At 46.7% G+C, this 17,681-nt stretch overlaps 1 pseudogene; it reads left to right on the top strand.

Moving 5' to 3' along the window:
- The first annotated feature begins 12,198 nt into the window (after positions 1-12,198).
- LOC126482547 (5S ribosomal RNA) lies at positions 12,199-12,316 on the top strand (annotated as a pseudogene).
- Positions 12,317-17,681: the final 5,365 nt, after the last annotated feature.

Raw genomic sequence — 17,681 nt, 5'->3', positions numbered from 1 at the left:
TGGTGATGATGAGGATTTGGCTGTGCCTTCTGCGCTAACCTCCTCCGCATCGGTTGTGTCCCCCGCTCCTCTCGATGCTACGATACCTCCGTGGTAAGGTGAGTGGCGAAGTTCTCCCCAGCATCCCTCCTGCTCGCGAAATGGCTCCTTCTGAGCTGCCTGGGTGTGGAGAGGGAGTGGAGTCCTCCCCCCTCCCCCCCCCCCCTTCGTCTTTGTGTTCTCCGTTACAGTCTGAGACGATGCAATGTCCTCCTGCTCCTTCGTCTTCAGCCGCCGACGGTTTCCTGCTTTTGCAGACTACAGCAACTCCCGAAGAGAATAAAATTAGCGACCAAGTATCACCTGTTGCATGGGCATTTCCACAGAATACTTCCACCTTACTGACTGGAACTGAATTATATGACCCTAGTTCTGAGGGGCAAGAAGCTATGCCTATCGACCGCTCCCACACCTCCGTCAGCAGAGGCCGCCATCTCACGTAGCCGACAGAAACAGCGTGTACAACCTGGCCGTGTGGTGGCACGTAAGAAATCTAAGAAAAAAGGTTTCGATGACGGGGGTTCTGGTCCGCCGATGTCTGATTCCTCTGTGGATTCCTCAATGGAACTTGACTCTCAGCTGTCTATCCAATTCTACCCGGACGTTCCGTACATCCCTGTATAGCTGTGATCAGTGACCCAAGCCTACACGTTCTTTTCCTTAAACGTTAATCGTGTGGAATCAGAATTGCGATTGGCTTCGCTGCGTCAGTTCATTTATAATTCATGTGCGGACGTTGTCTTCTTGCAGTTGTTATTTAGTAATTTCTCCTTACCTGGTTTTCGTATGATCTTTAATGTAGCAACCGAATATTCTACGGGGAACGCCTTATTCTTTCGTGAAGGCATTCCTATTGCTGAGGTGGAAATTTTGGATTCTGGCAGGGGCATAGGTTGTCATCTTACCTTGGTTCTTTTATATGCCCCTTTGGCACTGGTCTCGCAGTGGATCGTTCGCGTTTTTATAAGGAGGATATTGTTTATCTGTTGCGTAAAAGTCCTCCGGGTACTCTGTTGGGTGGTGATTTAACTGTGTATTGCGTCCTGCAGATCAGTCTCCTAACTTTAATCTCTCTTGAGAATTATATGAATTGGTTCGCTCCTTGCCCGCATCTCGTGGTCGTGCGGTAGTGTTCTCGCTTCCCACGCCCGGGTTCCCGGGTTCGATTCCCGGCGGGGTCAGGGATTTTCTCTGCCTCGTGATGGCTGGGTGTTGTGTGCTGTCCTTAGGTTAGTTAGGTTTAAGTAGTTCTAAGTTCTAGGGGACTGATGACCATAGATGTTAAGTCCCATAGTGCTCAGAGCCATCCGCTCCTTGCGTCTAAAAGATGTTTGGATATGTAAATACTCGACATTAGTTAAATTTTCCCACATTACTGCGACTGATAGTAGCAGGTTAGATAGGTTTTACTTATCAGACTGCCTGAGCGATGGTATTCTTAATGTTGAAGTCATCCCAGCTTCCTTTACGTATCACGGTGTTGTGGCCGCAACACTCAATCTTGAACGGCAACCGGTCAAATTGTTTCGCCCTCCGTGGAAGTTAAACGTCGCTCACCTTGCTGACTCCTCTCTCGATGATGTGATGCAAGTCTACGGTCCACTGGGAAATACTCTTCCATCCTTGACTGGTGGACACAGCTAGCGAAACTGAGGCTCAGGCAAACTTTGATACTTTTCTCTGCTGCCAAAGAGCTAGACTTTCGGAGAACGTATGAATATTGCTATTCCACCCTGCGTGAACTTCATGCTGCTTCGGATCACGCCCCTCTCCCAACTGCGGATGTTAGGCTCGTAAAAGCAAAATTGTTGATCTTGAAGAGAATACAAGTGGAAGGTTTGAAAATCCGATCGAAGCCGCGTTCATTGGTGACGGAAGAACTGACTTCCTTACATCATTTGTTCCGGCATCAGACCCGTCGCCGACGCGCTTGTCGTGACGTGTTTTTGGTTGCTGCTGTAACGTCCGTTTCTTGTGCCCTTGTTTTTCTAGACTTCGATAAGGCATTTGATCGTGTTAATCACCTCTTGTGCTCGGATTCTAGAGGCTGTTGGTTTCACTGTTGACGCACAGCGAGTGCTTTCAAATCTGTTTACGGGTATTTCGGCTGCGGTGGTTGTTAATGGCCAACTGACGCCCCCAATAAATATCCGTAGGGATGTGCCTCAAGGAAACCCACTGTCAATGATTTTGTTTGTGTTGCCTCTGGAGCCCCTACTTCGGATGCTAGCATCCCAGCCGATAGGTTGTACGCTTTCCGGCGGGACTATAGCTGTTCGTACATACGCGGATGACGTGATGGTTCTACTTCGCAATCCTGCGGAGATACCTCGACTGAAGGCTGCAATCGATGATTTTTGTCGTAGTTCAGGTGCAAAACTTAATGAAGGTAAATTCCCTTGCGATGTTTTGATGACGCGGTTGTTTCATGGGCTACTGCGGTGTATCGGCGTACATCTCTAGATATCATCATTGATCTCTGTCCATTCAAAATGGTGACGCTCAACTGGAAGTCCGTTATGGACAAATTTCAGGGAGCGATACTAGAGCATGAAAGGCGTTTCTTACTCTGCTACAGAAAGTTCGAGTACTGGATATATACACTCCTGGAAATGGAAAAAAGAACACATTGACACCGGTATGTCAGACCCACCATACTTGCTCCGGACACTGCGAGAGGGCTGTACAAGCAATGATCACACGCACGGCACAGCGGACACACCAGGAACCGCGGTGTTGGCCGTCGAATGGCGCTAGCTGCGCAGCATTTGTGCACCGCCGCCGTCAGTGTCAGCCAGTTTGCCGTGGCATACGGAGCTCCATCGCAGTCTTTAACACTGGTAGCATGCCGCGACAGCGTGGACGTGAACCGTATGTGCAGTTGACGGACTTTGAGCGAGGGCGTATAGTGGGCATGCGGGAGGCCGGGTGGACGTACCGCCGAATTGCTCAACACGTGGGGCGTGAGGTCTCCACAGTACATCGATGTTGTCGCCAGTGGCCGGCGGAAGGTGCACGTGCCCGTCGACCTGGGACCGGACCGCAGGGACGCGCGGATGCACGCCAAGACCGTAGGATCCTACGCAGTGCCGTAGGGGACCACACCGCCACTTCCCAGCAAATTAGGGACACTGTTGCTCCTGGGGTATCGGCGAGGACCATTCGCAACCGTCTCCATGAAGCTGGGCTACGGTCCCGCACACCGTTAGGCCGTCTTCCGCTCACGCCCCAACATCGTGCAGCCCGCCTCCAGTGGTGTCGCGACAGGCGTGAATGGAGGGATGAATGGAGACGTGTCGTCTTCAGCGATGAGAGTCGCATCTGCCTTGGTGCCAATGATGGTCGTATGCGTGTTTGGCGCCGTGCAGGTGAGCGTCACAATCAAGACTGCATACGACCGAGGCACACAGGGCCAACACCCGGCATCATGGAGTGGGGAGCGATCTCCTACACTGGCCGTACACCACTGGTGATCGTCGAGGGGACACTGAATAGTGCACGGTACATCCAAACCGTCATCGAACCCATCGTTCTACCATTCCTAGACCGGCAAGGGAACTTGCTGTTCCAACAGGACAATGCACGTCCGCATGTATCCCGTGCCACCCATCGTGCTCTAGAGGTGTAAGTCAACTACCCTGGCCAGCAAGATCTCCGGATCTGTCCCCCATTGAGCATGTTTGGGACTGGATGAAGCGTCGTCTCACGCGGTCTGCACGTCCAGCACGAACGCTGGTCCAACTGAGGCGCCAGGTGGAAATGGCATGGCAAGCCGTTCCACAGGACTACATCCAGCATCTCTACGATCGTCTCCATGGGAGAATAGCAGCCTGGATTGCTTCGAAAGGTGGATATACACTGTACTAGTGCCGACATTGTGCATGCTCTGTTGCCTGTGTCTATGTGCCTGTGGTTCTGTCAGTGTGATCATGTGATGTATCTGACCCCAGGAATGTGTCAATAAAGTTTCCCCTTCCTGGGACAATGAATTCACAGTGTTCTTATTTCAATTTCCAGGAGTGTATGTCTTATACAAAGCGTATTACGTGGCCCAAGTTTATCCGCTTCCCTCGATGATGGCGAAGAAACTACAACAATTGTCTGGTACTTTCTTATGGGAGAGACATATTTAGCTTACGGTATGAGGTGATTACGAAGCTTCGTTCCTTTGGGGGGTTGGGCGTGACTGACATACGAAGGAAGATGCTATATGTGCGTCATACTATTTTGGAGATGACTCAAGAAACTCACACATTCACGTCTCATTTATTTCTCTGTGTCCGTCCTGCTAGTCTTGAACCCCCTATTAATATTGGTCGCATAAATTATACGTTAAAACACATTCGTGACTTCTGTCTTGCGGTGAGATATTTAGGGGCTGACATTTTATGCAGACCTGTACTCACCACGAAATTCCTAAAGCCTCGATGGGAAGCAATCCCTTGCCCGAACCTCGTTGAAAGAGAATCGACGCATACAACCTGGACGACAGTTTGGTTCAATATCACTCTTCCGCTTCTGCCGATGCGCGTAGTGTCCTCGTGGTATAAGGTGGTAAGTAACTTGATTCCAACGAACGAGTGACTTTTCCGTATTGGGTTTAGTGACACGGATTTATGTAATCGTTGTACGTCCCCAGATACGATACGATATCGCTTCACTTGTGGAGACCAGTTTGATACTGGTCTTGGATCAGGACAGAATTGGCCTTCCTTACTCGCTTTTCTGGGACTGCAGACACTACGGACATCATATTGCGGCCAGATTCTTCTTTCTTTCCACGGTCGAAAACCCATACCGTTATGTGGTTGCTGGAACACTTCGTTCATTATGTTGTAGAAGGCGAGGGGGAAGATCACATGAACTTCATGCAGTACATGATCATTGCCTATTGGACATGCTTGCCAGTGCCGCGATATCGAGACCTCTTCGCCAACGTGTTGAATCTGGTTTTCCATTGGCAAGGTGTTGGTTAATTTAATTTTTCTGATAAGTGTTTTTCTTTGTTATGTATGTTCCCATCTGATTTGCTTCGGCTTGTTCTCTCCCGGTTTTCTTGTTCGTTTTGTTTTGTATATTGACTCAGCATCACTCCAGTTCTATTGTAAAATGTGTATAGGTGAAGTATAGATACATATGTGCGTCGACAATCCTTGCAATCAAATTGGGATTTTTCTTAGTTTGCTATTTCGAATGTAATTTGGTTTCGTTTTCCTTTTACGTGTAGATTCTGTTACAAACTATAAAAATAAATAAAAAACACAAAATAAAAAAATTAAAAAATACTAAAAAACCCATATAAAAATAATTGTTTCTGCGTATCATATGAGCTTGGTGGTGGTTTGTTGGCTACGTTCTCGGTTTTTTTCCTTCTTCTTTTTCTCTTTCTTTGTTATTATTATTATTATTATCATTCTGTTATCATAATTAATTTTTTTCTCCCATTAGCAGCTTATATTACATGATGATTTGACTATGGTCTACTGAAGTGTCATGATAATACCAAGTCATTCTGATAATAAAAAAAATGGTTAAGGCGACCACTCGCATAAAGTGGGAAATCCGGGTTCGAGTCCCAGCTTGTCACAAATTTTAATTTGTCGCCACTGAAGTCATTTCAGTGTCCAATAGCGGCCGATGTCAGAAATTATTGCATTTCATCATTTATGTGTACGGCTGCGGGATCAATAATGGTTTCTGTTCTTTTGGACACGAGTACCCAATAGCACATGTTATCATCATACCAGATGGTGGGCCTGAATGACGATGACGAATGCGAACTGGCGGCGTCCGTTCTTAAAGAAGCTTGCATACAGGGATATGTCCATCATGCTGACGTTCACAGAACGTACTGAAAAGACATCGTGGTGCCACCTGTACTGCGTCCAGTGTTGAGGGGCACACCACTGTCTGTGCACATCTCTCCAATGTTGAGTCAAGGGAAAATGCAACAGTCGCCATGCTGACAGTCAGAGGTGCTTCATATGTCGCTACACTGTCCGTGTGTCTTACTTAAAATAAGCTCATTTTCTGATTCAATGTACGTGACGTGATGTTAAGACCATACACAGTCAAGTGAGCAATGAGCTCCTCTCGGGCGCTAGTCGCTTGGGACCATTGATATCCTGAATGGCGTTGAGTATGACCATCCTGAACCCATCCATCCCACATTCACACGACAGACGTGGGATTCGTATCAAAGCAAGCAGCAGTAGAGCTGAATGATAAACAGCAGTATCGTGTCTACCGGCTGTCACTGTCGAATCATGACACATGCTGCCAGAAGTTTCTCTTCACGATCTTCTCAAAACTTACAATCAAAAGCGATATCTGATATCTGAATGGGACCTGCTGTGTAACTTGCCCTTATTTACAAAATTTAGCTGGCTGTACTATTACTTAATTTATGTGATTGTACTGAAATGCTAGTTGTTCACTTACGCAACTCTCCAAATATGACGTCCGTTGCATATCGTCTTCATAGTGCTTTAATTTTAGTAATGAGCAGTGTAGCTAGCGCTGTGTCTCCCCCTCTTTCTCGCTCACATCCTATGCTATTCAGTGTTACAATTGTTGATCTAACCCGTAAAATGGCAGACCATAATCTGATTGTTATAAATGTGTTTCTCTTTGTTAAGTGTAATGCAGAGGAAGTTATAGGGGTGAGGAAGTTCGAAAGAATAAGAATAAGAAAAGAATGGGTAACAAAGACGATGGTGCGTAAGATGGAAGACAGAAGGAAGTAGAAGACTATAGGAAGAGAGGAAGGGAAAAGAATGTACAGAAGGCTGAATAATTAGCTAAGGAAAGAAACAGAATAGATGGGAAACGTATGGACGAACGAGAGATGTAAAGAAACAGAGAAACTAAAAATGGAAGGAAAATATGAAATAACGTACACATTAGCTGGTGACCTTGTCTATGAAGCAAAGAAAAGCAGGACAAATGTGGGAATAGAAATAAGTGATGGAGTGATGGTACAATGGTTCATAGATCAGAGGAAGTGTTAGGAAGGTGGGAAGAATATTATGTAGAGTGCCTATATGAGACTGGTCAAAACCTAACGACACTGAACTTTAACAGAAAACGTGAGTTATAGAAGAGGACAAAGGATGCTGCATCCTTAAAGGAGAGGTAGACAAGGCTTTGAGAGAGATAAAGAATCATGAAGCAAGTGGAACTGATGGATTGCCATCAGGGTTGTTTAAGAGCCTTGGGAGTAGTAGCCCGAAAGAGTTAACTTATCTTTGTAATAGTACATATGAAAACGGCCAGATGACTTACTTTCTGCAGTAATGATATAGAGTGACAAGAAAAGCAATATAAATAAATGTGAGGATTTTAGAACCACAAGTTTGATTCTCATGCAGGAAAAGTCCTATTAGGAGTTATAAGTAGAACACTTCATGGAAGACTGGAAAAAGTATTGTAGAGGAAGAGTATGGATTTAGAAGGTGCAAGAGACGCAGTCATAAAATTTTTTGTGGTAGCACCTTAACCTCAGTTTTGGTGCTGTGGCCGAGCGGTTCTAGGCGCTTCAGTCAGGAACCGCGCTGCTGCTACGGTCGCAGGCTCGAATCCCGCCTCGGGCATGGATGTGTGTGATGTTCTTAGGTTAGTTAGGTTTAAGTAGTTGTAAGTGTGGGGGACTGATGTTAAGTCCCATAGTGCTTAGAGCCATTTGAACCATTCAATTTTGGTGCCGCATGATGACACATGACCTCTCCAGAAACTTGTCACGTTTAATTCACAGTATAATTGGTCCCTAATCTCTATTTTTGCAGAAAAGTAATTAATCTATGCGCATGAAATTATCATGTATGCCAGTAGGAGCGGGAGTCTGGTAACATTATCTATTAGCTGTCAACGGTGCAGATAAGTTTCCTTTCACCAGGAAGAGTTTATTAGGTACAAGTGAGTCGGTAGGACTCCGCACGTCGACGACCTTGCCGGCAACGCTACACTAATCAATCTCGTATTCTAGATTATTTTTGTTATGGAACGGACAACTTGTAGTTCAAATCACTCTGATAACAGAAGTACCGTAGATGTATACCATCGAACCGAAAAAAAACCAAATTTAGCATATGGAAATGTGCGTAACATACACTCCTGGAAATTGAAATAAGAACACCGTGAATTCATTGTCCCAGGAAGGGGAAACTTTATTGACACATTCCTGGGGTCAGATACATCACATGATCACACTGACAGAACCACAGGCACATAGACACAGGCAACAGAGCATGCACAATGTCGGCACTAGTACAGTGTATATCCACCTTTCGCAGAAATCCAGGCTGCTATTCTCCCATGGAGACGATCGTAGAGATGCTGGATGTAGTCCTGTGGAACGGCTTGCCATGCCATTTCCACCTGGCGCCTCAGTTGGACCAGCGTTCGTGCTGGACGTGCAGACCGCGTGAGACGACGCTTCATCCAGTCCCAAACATGCTCAATGGGGGACAGATCCGGAGATCTTGCTGGCCAGGGTAGTTGACTTACACCTTCTAGAGCACGTTGGGTGGCACGGGATACATGCGGACGTGCATTGTCCTGTTGGAACAGCAAGTTCCCTTGCCGGTCTAGGAATGGTAGAACGATGGGTTCGATGACGGTTTGGATGTACCGTGCACTATTCAGTGTCCCCTCGACGATCACCAGTGGTGTACGGCCAGTGTAGGAGATCGCTCCCCACTCCATGATGCCGGGTGTTGGCCCTGTGTGCCTCGGTCGTATGCAGTCCTGATTGTGGCGCTCACCTGCACGGCGCCAAACACGCATACGACCATCATTGGCACCAAGGCAGAAGCGACTCTCATCGCTGAAGACGACACGTCTCCATTCATCCCTCCATTCACGCCTGTCGCGACACCACTGGAGGCGGGCTGCACGATGTTGGGGCGTGAGCGGAAGACGGCCTAACGGTGTGCGGGACCGTAGCCCAGCTTCATGGAGACGGTTGCGAATGGTCCTCGCCGATACCACAGGAGCAACAGTGTCCCTAATTTGCTGGGAAGTGGCGGTGCGGTCCCCTACGGCACTGCGTAGGATCCTACGGTCTTGGCGTGCATCCGTGCGTCCCTGCGGTCCGGTCCCAGGTCGACGGGCACGTGCACCTTCCGCCGACCACTGGCGACAACATCGATGTACTGTGGAGACCTCACGCCCCACGTGTTGAGCAATTCGGCGGTACGTCCACCCGGCCTCCCGCATGCCCACTATACGCCCTCGCTCAAAGTCCGTCAACTGCACATACAGTTCACGTCCACGCTGTCGCGGCATGCTACCAGTGTTAAAGACTGCGATGGAGCTCCGTATGCCACGGCAAACTGGCTGACACTGACGGCGGCGGTGCACAAATGCTGCGCAGCTAGCGCCATTCGACGGCCAACACCGCGGTTCCTGGTGTGTCCGCTGTGCTGTGCGCGTGATCATTGCTTGTACAGCCCTCTCGCAGTGTCCGGAGCAAGTATGGTGGGTCTGACACACCGGTGTCAATGTGTTCTTTTTTCCATTTCCAGGAGTGTATATCCATCAAAATTTTTCTTCTGTAAAACTAAGCATTTGTGTATAATAGATGCTAACTCGCTAAAGAAAAAAAATACCGTTTTGCTGGGTATTGTGACCAGCAGATTGCAAGAAAGTAGACCAACCCCTCGTACAAGTCGTGGGAGGCGAGGAACGCAGCAATGTAGGGGATGGCCTACGGGGGGCATACAGTGGGACTCAGAGTACCCCAGGATCGATGCAGTAGCTGTGCAGACCCTGCGGCTAATGGAGCTCTAGTGAAGCTGTGATAGGCCTAGTTAGCCAATTCCGGATGAACAACGAGCTTTCAACAAGGGAATTAGCCTCCGAAAGGAGGGATATAAAACACAACGACCTGGCAAGGCAAACGGAATATGAAATGGAACCTTGAACAACGAGACAGTGACAGGAAAGGCTGAGGAGACAGTGGATATGATGGAAAGGAGACAGCTGGATGCATTAGCCATAGAAAGAAATGGAAATGGCCACTGGACAGGATGAGAGGAGGAAAGGCAAGTGTGGATGAAGTAAGTGACGAAATAATGAAGGCAGCGGGGAAGGTTCGGAAACAGCAACTGTATTGTGTAATGAGGGTGGTGAGGAACGAGAAGAAAACTCCAGAAAATTGGAAGAGGGTGCCAATAGTTTCTACATTCAAGAAAGGGAGAAGGAAGAACTGTAGAAACTACAGGGGAGTCATATCAGTACCACATTTTGCAAAGGTATATGAAAATATCCTGGAGAACAGAATCCGAACAAGGGTTGAGAACAAACTGGGAGAGGAACAGCATGGCCTCAGTCCAGGGAGGTCAATTGTTGACCTCAAATTTGGAGTAAGGCAATTCCAGGAGCGTCACTATGAATTTGGCGAAGACCTTGTGATGGTCTTTCTCCATATAGAAAAGGTATTTGACAGTGTTTGTAGAAGAGAGGTATGGGAAGCACTACAAAAGAAGTGAATGGAAAAACAGAGAACAAGCAGAGCGGAGAAGGTGTGTGAGAGTGAGAAATGAAAGGAGGGATTGGTTCCAGCAAAGAAGTGGTGTAAAACAGGGCAGTGCAACGTCGCCTCTCCTCTTCACTGTCGTCTGGGATAATGACTAAGGCAGTAGAAAAACTGGAGAAGATGAAAGGAATGCGTGTTCGCTGATGACTTGATGATCTGAGGGAAGGGAGAGGAGGAGATACAGGAACAGCCGGATACTTGGGAAAAAAGCATGAGACAGTATGAAATGAAATTTAATAAAAAAAAATGAGATCTTGCTTACAACTAGAAAGAAAGATAGACCAAGTAGCAGAATAAGGACTGGAGGTGAATGACTGAAGAAGACGGAAAGTGTCGAGTACCTTGGAAGCGTGATAGCGGAAAATGGAAGACATGAAAAAAAGATCAGTTAACGTCACAGACAGGCAGAAGCATTCCTGCGAAGTGTAAGGAGCCTAGTTTGGAACGAAGATGTCTCAAAAAAGGCAAAGAAAAAATATATAGTTTTCCCAAGAAGATACATGAAATGGAGATGTCAAGGAAACGAACAAGAGGAAAACCAAGGGATAGACAAAATATAAAAGATGTGAAGGAGTGTGCTGAAAAAAGAGGCGAGGACTGAACCAGAGTGAACTCAGAAACGTGGTGGGAAACGGGACCAGATGGGGAGAATTACGAGGTGTATGAGAAAGGGAATGAGACTGACAATACTCTGAGCGATATGACAACGTTGTGTTATTCTATTTGTGTAGACTGGTGTGTTCATCCCTTCCAAATGCTCAATTCAAATTTCACCTCCGTACAGCCATCACGCCGTTTTGGGAACGTCAGCAGTGAAGATCTGTTTTTATTGTGCGTTAAGAAAAAGGAACAGCGGTATCTAGAGCAAAGTTATGCAACCAAATTTTGTGTTCAACTCGCGGTGTCGTGCGATTGCGACCTTTGAAAAGCTGAGACAGGCCTATGTGGAGCATCCTTATCAAAAGAACAAGTTCTTCACAGGTACAAGTCGTTTCTGGAAGGCCGAGAACACGTTGAAGATGAAACTCGCTCAGGGAGACCTTCAACTTGCGTGCTATAGTTTCACTGCACATCAAATTTTGGCTGAAGATTTGCACTTGCGAAAGCTTCGCGCCGAAATGGTGCCGTAAAGCCCCACAGCTGAGCAGAAGGGCAATCGAAGAAACAAGTGCTTTGATCTTCTTGACAGGATTTCCCATGGCCACGGACGGTCCAGTCGTATGATCAAAGGTGACGAATACTGGATTCCTGAGTGAACTGTGACACGATGAGAGATCCCCTCTATCGAAAAAAGATCGAATGAACAAATCAAAGATCAAAACAATGCTCACTTTCTTTTATGACAACAGGGGTGTCGTCCATAAAGAATTTGTTCTTCAAGGAGGTCAACAAAGATTTTTACGAAGAAGTACTTTGAAGGGTCAGTAAAAGGGTTAATCGAGTGAGGCGGGCGTTTCAGAAAGTGGGTGCTGTATCGTGACAGTGCCCCATGTCACAAGGTCAGTTCCATCAGCACTCAAAAGGCGTTCCTGTTGTTCCACAGCCACCTCCCCCCTCCCCCTCCCCCTATTCTCCTGATCTGACACCTTGTGACATATATCTTTTCCCGAACTTGAAAATGGGCCAACGGCCTTGCCGCAGTGGTAACACCGGTTCCCGTCAGATCACCGAAGTTAAGCGCTGTCGGGCTGGGCTGGCACTTGGATGGGTGACCATCCGGTCTGCCAAGCGCTGTTGGCAAGCGAGGTGCACTCAGCCCTTGTGCCGGCCGCGGTGGTCTAGCGGTTCTAGGCGCTCAGTCCGGAGCCGCGCTACTGCTACGGTCGCAGGTTCGAATCCTGCCTCGGGCATGGATGTGTGTGATGTCCTTAGGTTAGTTAGGTTTAAGTAGTTCTAAGTTCTAGGGGACTGATGACCATAGATGTTAAGTCCCATAGTGCTCAGAGCCATTTGAACCATCAGCCCTTGTGAGGCAAACTGAGGAGCTACTTGATTGAGAAGTACCGGCTCCGGTCCCGGAAACTGACATGCGGCTGTGTGAGCAGTTTGTAGACCAAATGCCCCTCCATATCCGCATCCAGTGACGCCTATGGGCTGAGGATGGCACGGCGGCCGGTCGGTACTGTTGAGCCTCCCTGGCCTGTTCGGGAGTAGTTAAGTTTAGTTTTAGAACTTGAAAATGTCTTAAAAGGACATCATTTTGAGAGTCTGGAGAACATTCAAAACGTGCGACCGACATGTTAAAGGCCCTACCAGTTGCAGCCTTTCTACGCTGCTACCAGGAAATAACGACTCCACCGGTATGCAGCTGCCGAAGGGACCTAGTTTAAAGAGGATAATACTGTTGTTTGAAAAAATAGAAACTTTGGTAGATAAAAAATCAGTCTCATCATCTTTCTTAGACGCCTCGTATGTTCCAAACAGATCCAGCCTGGGACTAGAAACTGTTCAAAAAGATGATGAAATTGAGAGAGAGGTACTGATGTATCATTTGACAAAAATCCATACATTTATTTGAAACAGTGCGTGTCAGAACAACCATTACTTAGACCCATATTTTCCAAAACAGAAGTTGCTGTTTCCTTTTTCGACATTGAAGTTCAAATGTGGAATTTGGAGGAAACGGTTAAAACAAGGCGGGAAAGAACAGCTTTTGTCAAAGGTATGGATAGTGAAATCACCATGAATCTGATACTTGACCACCGCAGTGTGAGCACTTCGAAAATGATGTACCCTGGCCACATGTGCTCCTTGTATTGTGCATATACTCTCCTGTTCCGCTCACGGTGCTGTGCATAAACTGAAACCATACGGAGTATCTTGTCTGTGCGTCAACTTACCAATTCAGATACTTTTGCTCTACGATATACAGGAACTGTCCACTGTAGCCTACAAAACTTTTCAAAGTGATTGTTGTACGGACGATTTGGTCGCAATATAACCTGTCTGCAACGACACGAGTCACGGTGCCGATAGCCCCAGAAAGGTGCCGATAGCCCCAGAAATATTACGGTTGCCACGAGGTAACAAACCGCTTCCAGCCGAACAGATTATGATTTTTGGGTACTGAGGCCCGCTCGAAGGTGTATTGCTCTGCGTAACGCTTCGTCTTTCAGTACTGATATCATCAGAGGCTATAACGATTCAGAAAGGACTTGCGATCGCAAACAAGATCAGCAACCCAACTGTTTACACGTGTGAGCACTACTCTCGGTTTGTGACGTCATCAGACCGCTGCCTAACATTGCAGGAGCGCATCGACATTTGTTATGGAGTCTGTAGTGGGAACGAATTGGGACTGTTTGCTTTATTTAGCACTAAGGCCTACAATTTGTCTAATTTCCGTCTTTCATCTTTTATGTAAAGTTGTTTTTGTTTTTTCGAATTTCTATGGCGTTTATGTTCATCCTATCTTAGTAATGATTGGATCAGACTTAGAGGCCCCCTGACCCCAAAGCACGATCTGGTATTGCCAGTTTATCGGTGCTTCCCATATGATAACTGCTGCTATGTTCCTTAAGGTGGTCCCTAATGTTTCTTGTTGTAGTTCCTATGTACACTTGATCACACGTGCAAGGGATTTTATATACTCCTGCTTTGCCAAGTGGAACGCTGTACAAGAGGTATTCTCGTCATGTAGCACCCCTGAGTTGTCTATCTTGAATCTTGGATGTAGAAGGGTTGCAGTCAAATAATTTGGATCTTCATTTAAGGACTTGAGACGACTTTCTAATTTAGCTTTCAACGGGGCTCTCAAGTGTGGCAAATCAGGGGTTCTTTGTGCTGTTTTCTCCTTATCTAAATGTCTTTTTTATTCTGCAACATGTGGTTTTACATCGCATATGCAATATAATCTGAATTAAAGACGAGGATGGGTCATGAAGAAGCAAACTACGCTGAGATGTTTTTATAAGCATGCTACTATGTTCTGAATTGAGAGGACTAAAACTGACCTGATATTCACATGTAAATACAATTACAAGAGCCTGTTACGCCAACGACCTTGCCGCAATGGTAACAGCGGTTTCCGTCAGGTTACCGAAGTTAAGCGCCGTCGGAGTTGGATGGGTGACTGTCCAGTCTTCCGAGCGCTGTTGGCAAAACGGGTTGCAATCAGCCCTTATGAGGCAAATTGAGGACTTACTTTACTTAGGAGTAGTGGCTATGGTCTCTTAAATTGACAATAGCCGGGAGAGCGGCGTGCTAACCACATGCCCCTCCACATCTGCATCCGGTGACGCCTCTCCGCTGAATACGACACGGAGGTCCGTCGATATAGTTGGGTGTTTCGAGGCCTGTTCCAACAGAGTTTAGTTTACTTTCGAAAGAGCGCACTACTGATTAATCTCAGTGAAAAGATGAGAAAGAGGGCCGGCCTCTGTGACCGAGCGGTTCTAGGTGCTTCAGTCCGCAACCGCGCTGCTGCTACTGTCGCAGGTTCGAATCCTGCCTCGGGCATGGATGTGTGTGATGTCCTTAGGTTAGTTGGATTTATGTAGTTCTAAGTGTAGGGGACTGATGACCTCAGACGTTAAGTCCCCTAGTGCTTAGAGCCATTTGAAACATTTTTTGAGAAAGAGGTATGTGTTATCTACGGTTAATTCACTTTACGTCTGGTCATTTAATGCTTCTCTTGGGGTTATAAGTCAGAAAATAGTTTATGTTATATTGACATATAAAACCGAGTCAGATGATTCTTAATCTCCTTACTGGAGCTCTAGTATCGTTTATAAAACTCTCGTTGGTGTAAGCCACACGGAAGAGAACCGAAAGTGCATCCTATCCAGTAACTGGGGGCTCGAGGCTCGTATAATACAACAGAACTAGAAACATTTGCATTATTGCTACGTGAAGGTTAGTCAAACAGCCAAGAGGGACCAGAGCCACCCACTAGGCGCTGATAAGAGCAGTTCTTGATAAATAAACATGGCTAAAAGAGTAGTTTATCCGTAATCCATTCACAATCCAAGAATCAGGAAATTGGAGAAAACACCGCAACTACCCTGATTAAGAACTCACGTTCCAAAATGAAGAAGACCTAATCGAACCTAATAGGCAACTAGCAGAGCAGCGCTTACCATGAAGAAGTTAGGCCTATCTCGGAAGTCAGCTCTGTCACTCATCAGGCGCTGATTTCCAATAGCAGTGGCCGGAATGCTGCTAACATCAGAGTCTTGGGTTTGCTGCCCTCGGTACTGGATACTAGAGTCCGCTACTTCAGAATTTAAAACCTGAATGCCCCTTCATACTTCCTATCAGACCTCCACTTGGAATCTGCGTAAGAAATCGCCTGTTAGCATCCTAGCCAATCATATCTAACAATAAACTGGTCCGCCAGTCAGGTGGGAGACTTTAGATGATATCCCTTCTACGTTAAATTTCGGAATCTAGCCAATAGTGCGAACAGAGGACGACTTCTCTTCCTCCCTCCTAACGAAATCGCAGGGGAATTTCCTTAAACGGGTACTAGAGAGAAAAGAAAACAAGAACCAATAGAGTCAGCGTGTGTTTGTGCAACCCATTGTCTTGGTGCTGGCATGAAACGAAATTTGGATAATTTTTGTAAAATTTTCTATTATCAAACTTAACTGCAAAGAGAGCTTCTCTTTCCACTATTTAGTCCTAGAAGTGTCCAAGCTCCTACCAAGAAGAGTTATTCCTTCGGCTTATAATCGCTTTTTCCGTTTAGTAACTTGCTAGTATTGGTTGTGGTGAATATAAAAGGCAAAAGAGAAAATGGGCGATTATAATGATGAGATAAAAGACGAAAATCGACGAAGCCTACACTGAGGCGAAAAATGTCATGGGATACCGCCTAATATCTTGTCAGACCTCCTTTTGCCCGGCATAATGCAGCTACTCGAAAACAAAAATGGTTCAAATGGCACTGAGCACTATGGGACTTAACATCTGTGGTCATCAGTCCCCTAGAACTTAGAACTACTTAAACCTAACTAACCTAAGGACATCACACACATCCACGCCCGAGGCAGGATTCGAACCTGCGACCGTAGCGGTCAAGCGGTTCCAAACTGAAGCGCCTAGAACCGCACAGCCACAGCGGCCGGCGCAACTACTCGACGTGGCATGGACTCAACATGTCGATGGAATTCTCCAGCAGAGATAATGAGCCTTATTGTCTCTACAGCCGTCCACAATCGCGAAATTGTTTCACGAGCTGACCTCTTGACTATGTCCCATAAATGTTAGATGGGACTCACGTTGGACGACCAGGGTGACCAAATCATTCGATCGAACTGTCCACAATCTTCTTGAAATCAATGGCGAACAGCTGTGGCCCGGTGGCGTGGCGCGTTGTCCTTAAAAATTCCATCGTTGTCTGGGAACATAAAATCTATGAAGGGCTCCAAATGTCTACGGTAGTCGAAAATAACCATTTACAGTCAATGATCGGCTCAGTTGGGCCAGAGAACCCGGTCTATTCCATGTAAACACAGCCCACGCCATTATGGAGCCACCACGAGCTTGCACAGTGCCTTGTTGACAAATTGCGTCCTCAGCGTCGTGGGGTCCGCGCAGTACTCCAACGCTGCCATCAGCTCTTAACAACTGAAACCGGAACTCATTTGACCAGGCCACGGTTTTCTAGTAATCTAGGGTGCAATCAATGTGGTCACGAATCCAGGAGAGATACTGCAGGCGATGTCGCGCTGTTAGCAAAGACACTCCCGTTGGTCGCCTGCTGCCATAGCCCATTAACGCCAAATTTCGCCGCACTGTCCCAGCGGATACATTCGTCGTAGGTCCTACAATGATTTCTGTAGTTATTTCACGTCGTATTGTTCATCTGTTAGCACTGACAACTCTGTACGACCTCCGTTGCTCTTGGTCGTTAAGAGGAGGCCGTCGGCTAGTGCGTTGACGGTGGTGAGAGGTTGTAAGAAGGCTGTTTAGGTTTTTATGTTGGTAACGTCACCTAGCGTTCTGTATGAAAATCACTTAAGTAGGCTGTTTAGGTTTTTATGTTGGTAATGTCACCTAGCGCTCTGTATGAAAATCACTGGCTGTGCTGTGTGCAGTCTGTGGCTGGTTGGCATTGCTGGAATATTCGCCATTGTAGTCTTGGGCAGTTGGAGGTGAACAG

The sequence above is a fragment of the Schistocerca serialis genome, chromosome 5, assembly GCF_023864345.2.
Source record: "Schistocerca serialis cubense isolate TAMUIC-IGC-003099 chromosome 5, iqSchSeri2.2, whole genome shotgun sequence".
In the NCBI taxonomy this organism is placed as follows: domain Eukaryota; kingdom Metazoa; phylum Arthropoda; class Insecta; order Orthoptera; family Acrididae; genus Schistocerca; species Schistocerca serialis.
Note: the sequence above shows the minus strand (reverse complement) of the source record. Positions and strands in the feature narration are given on the sequence as shown.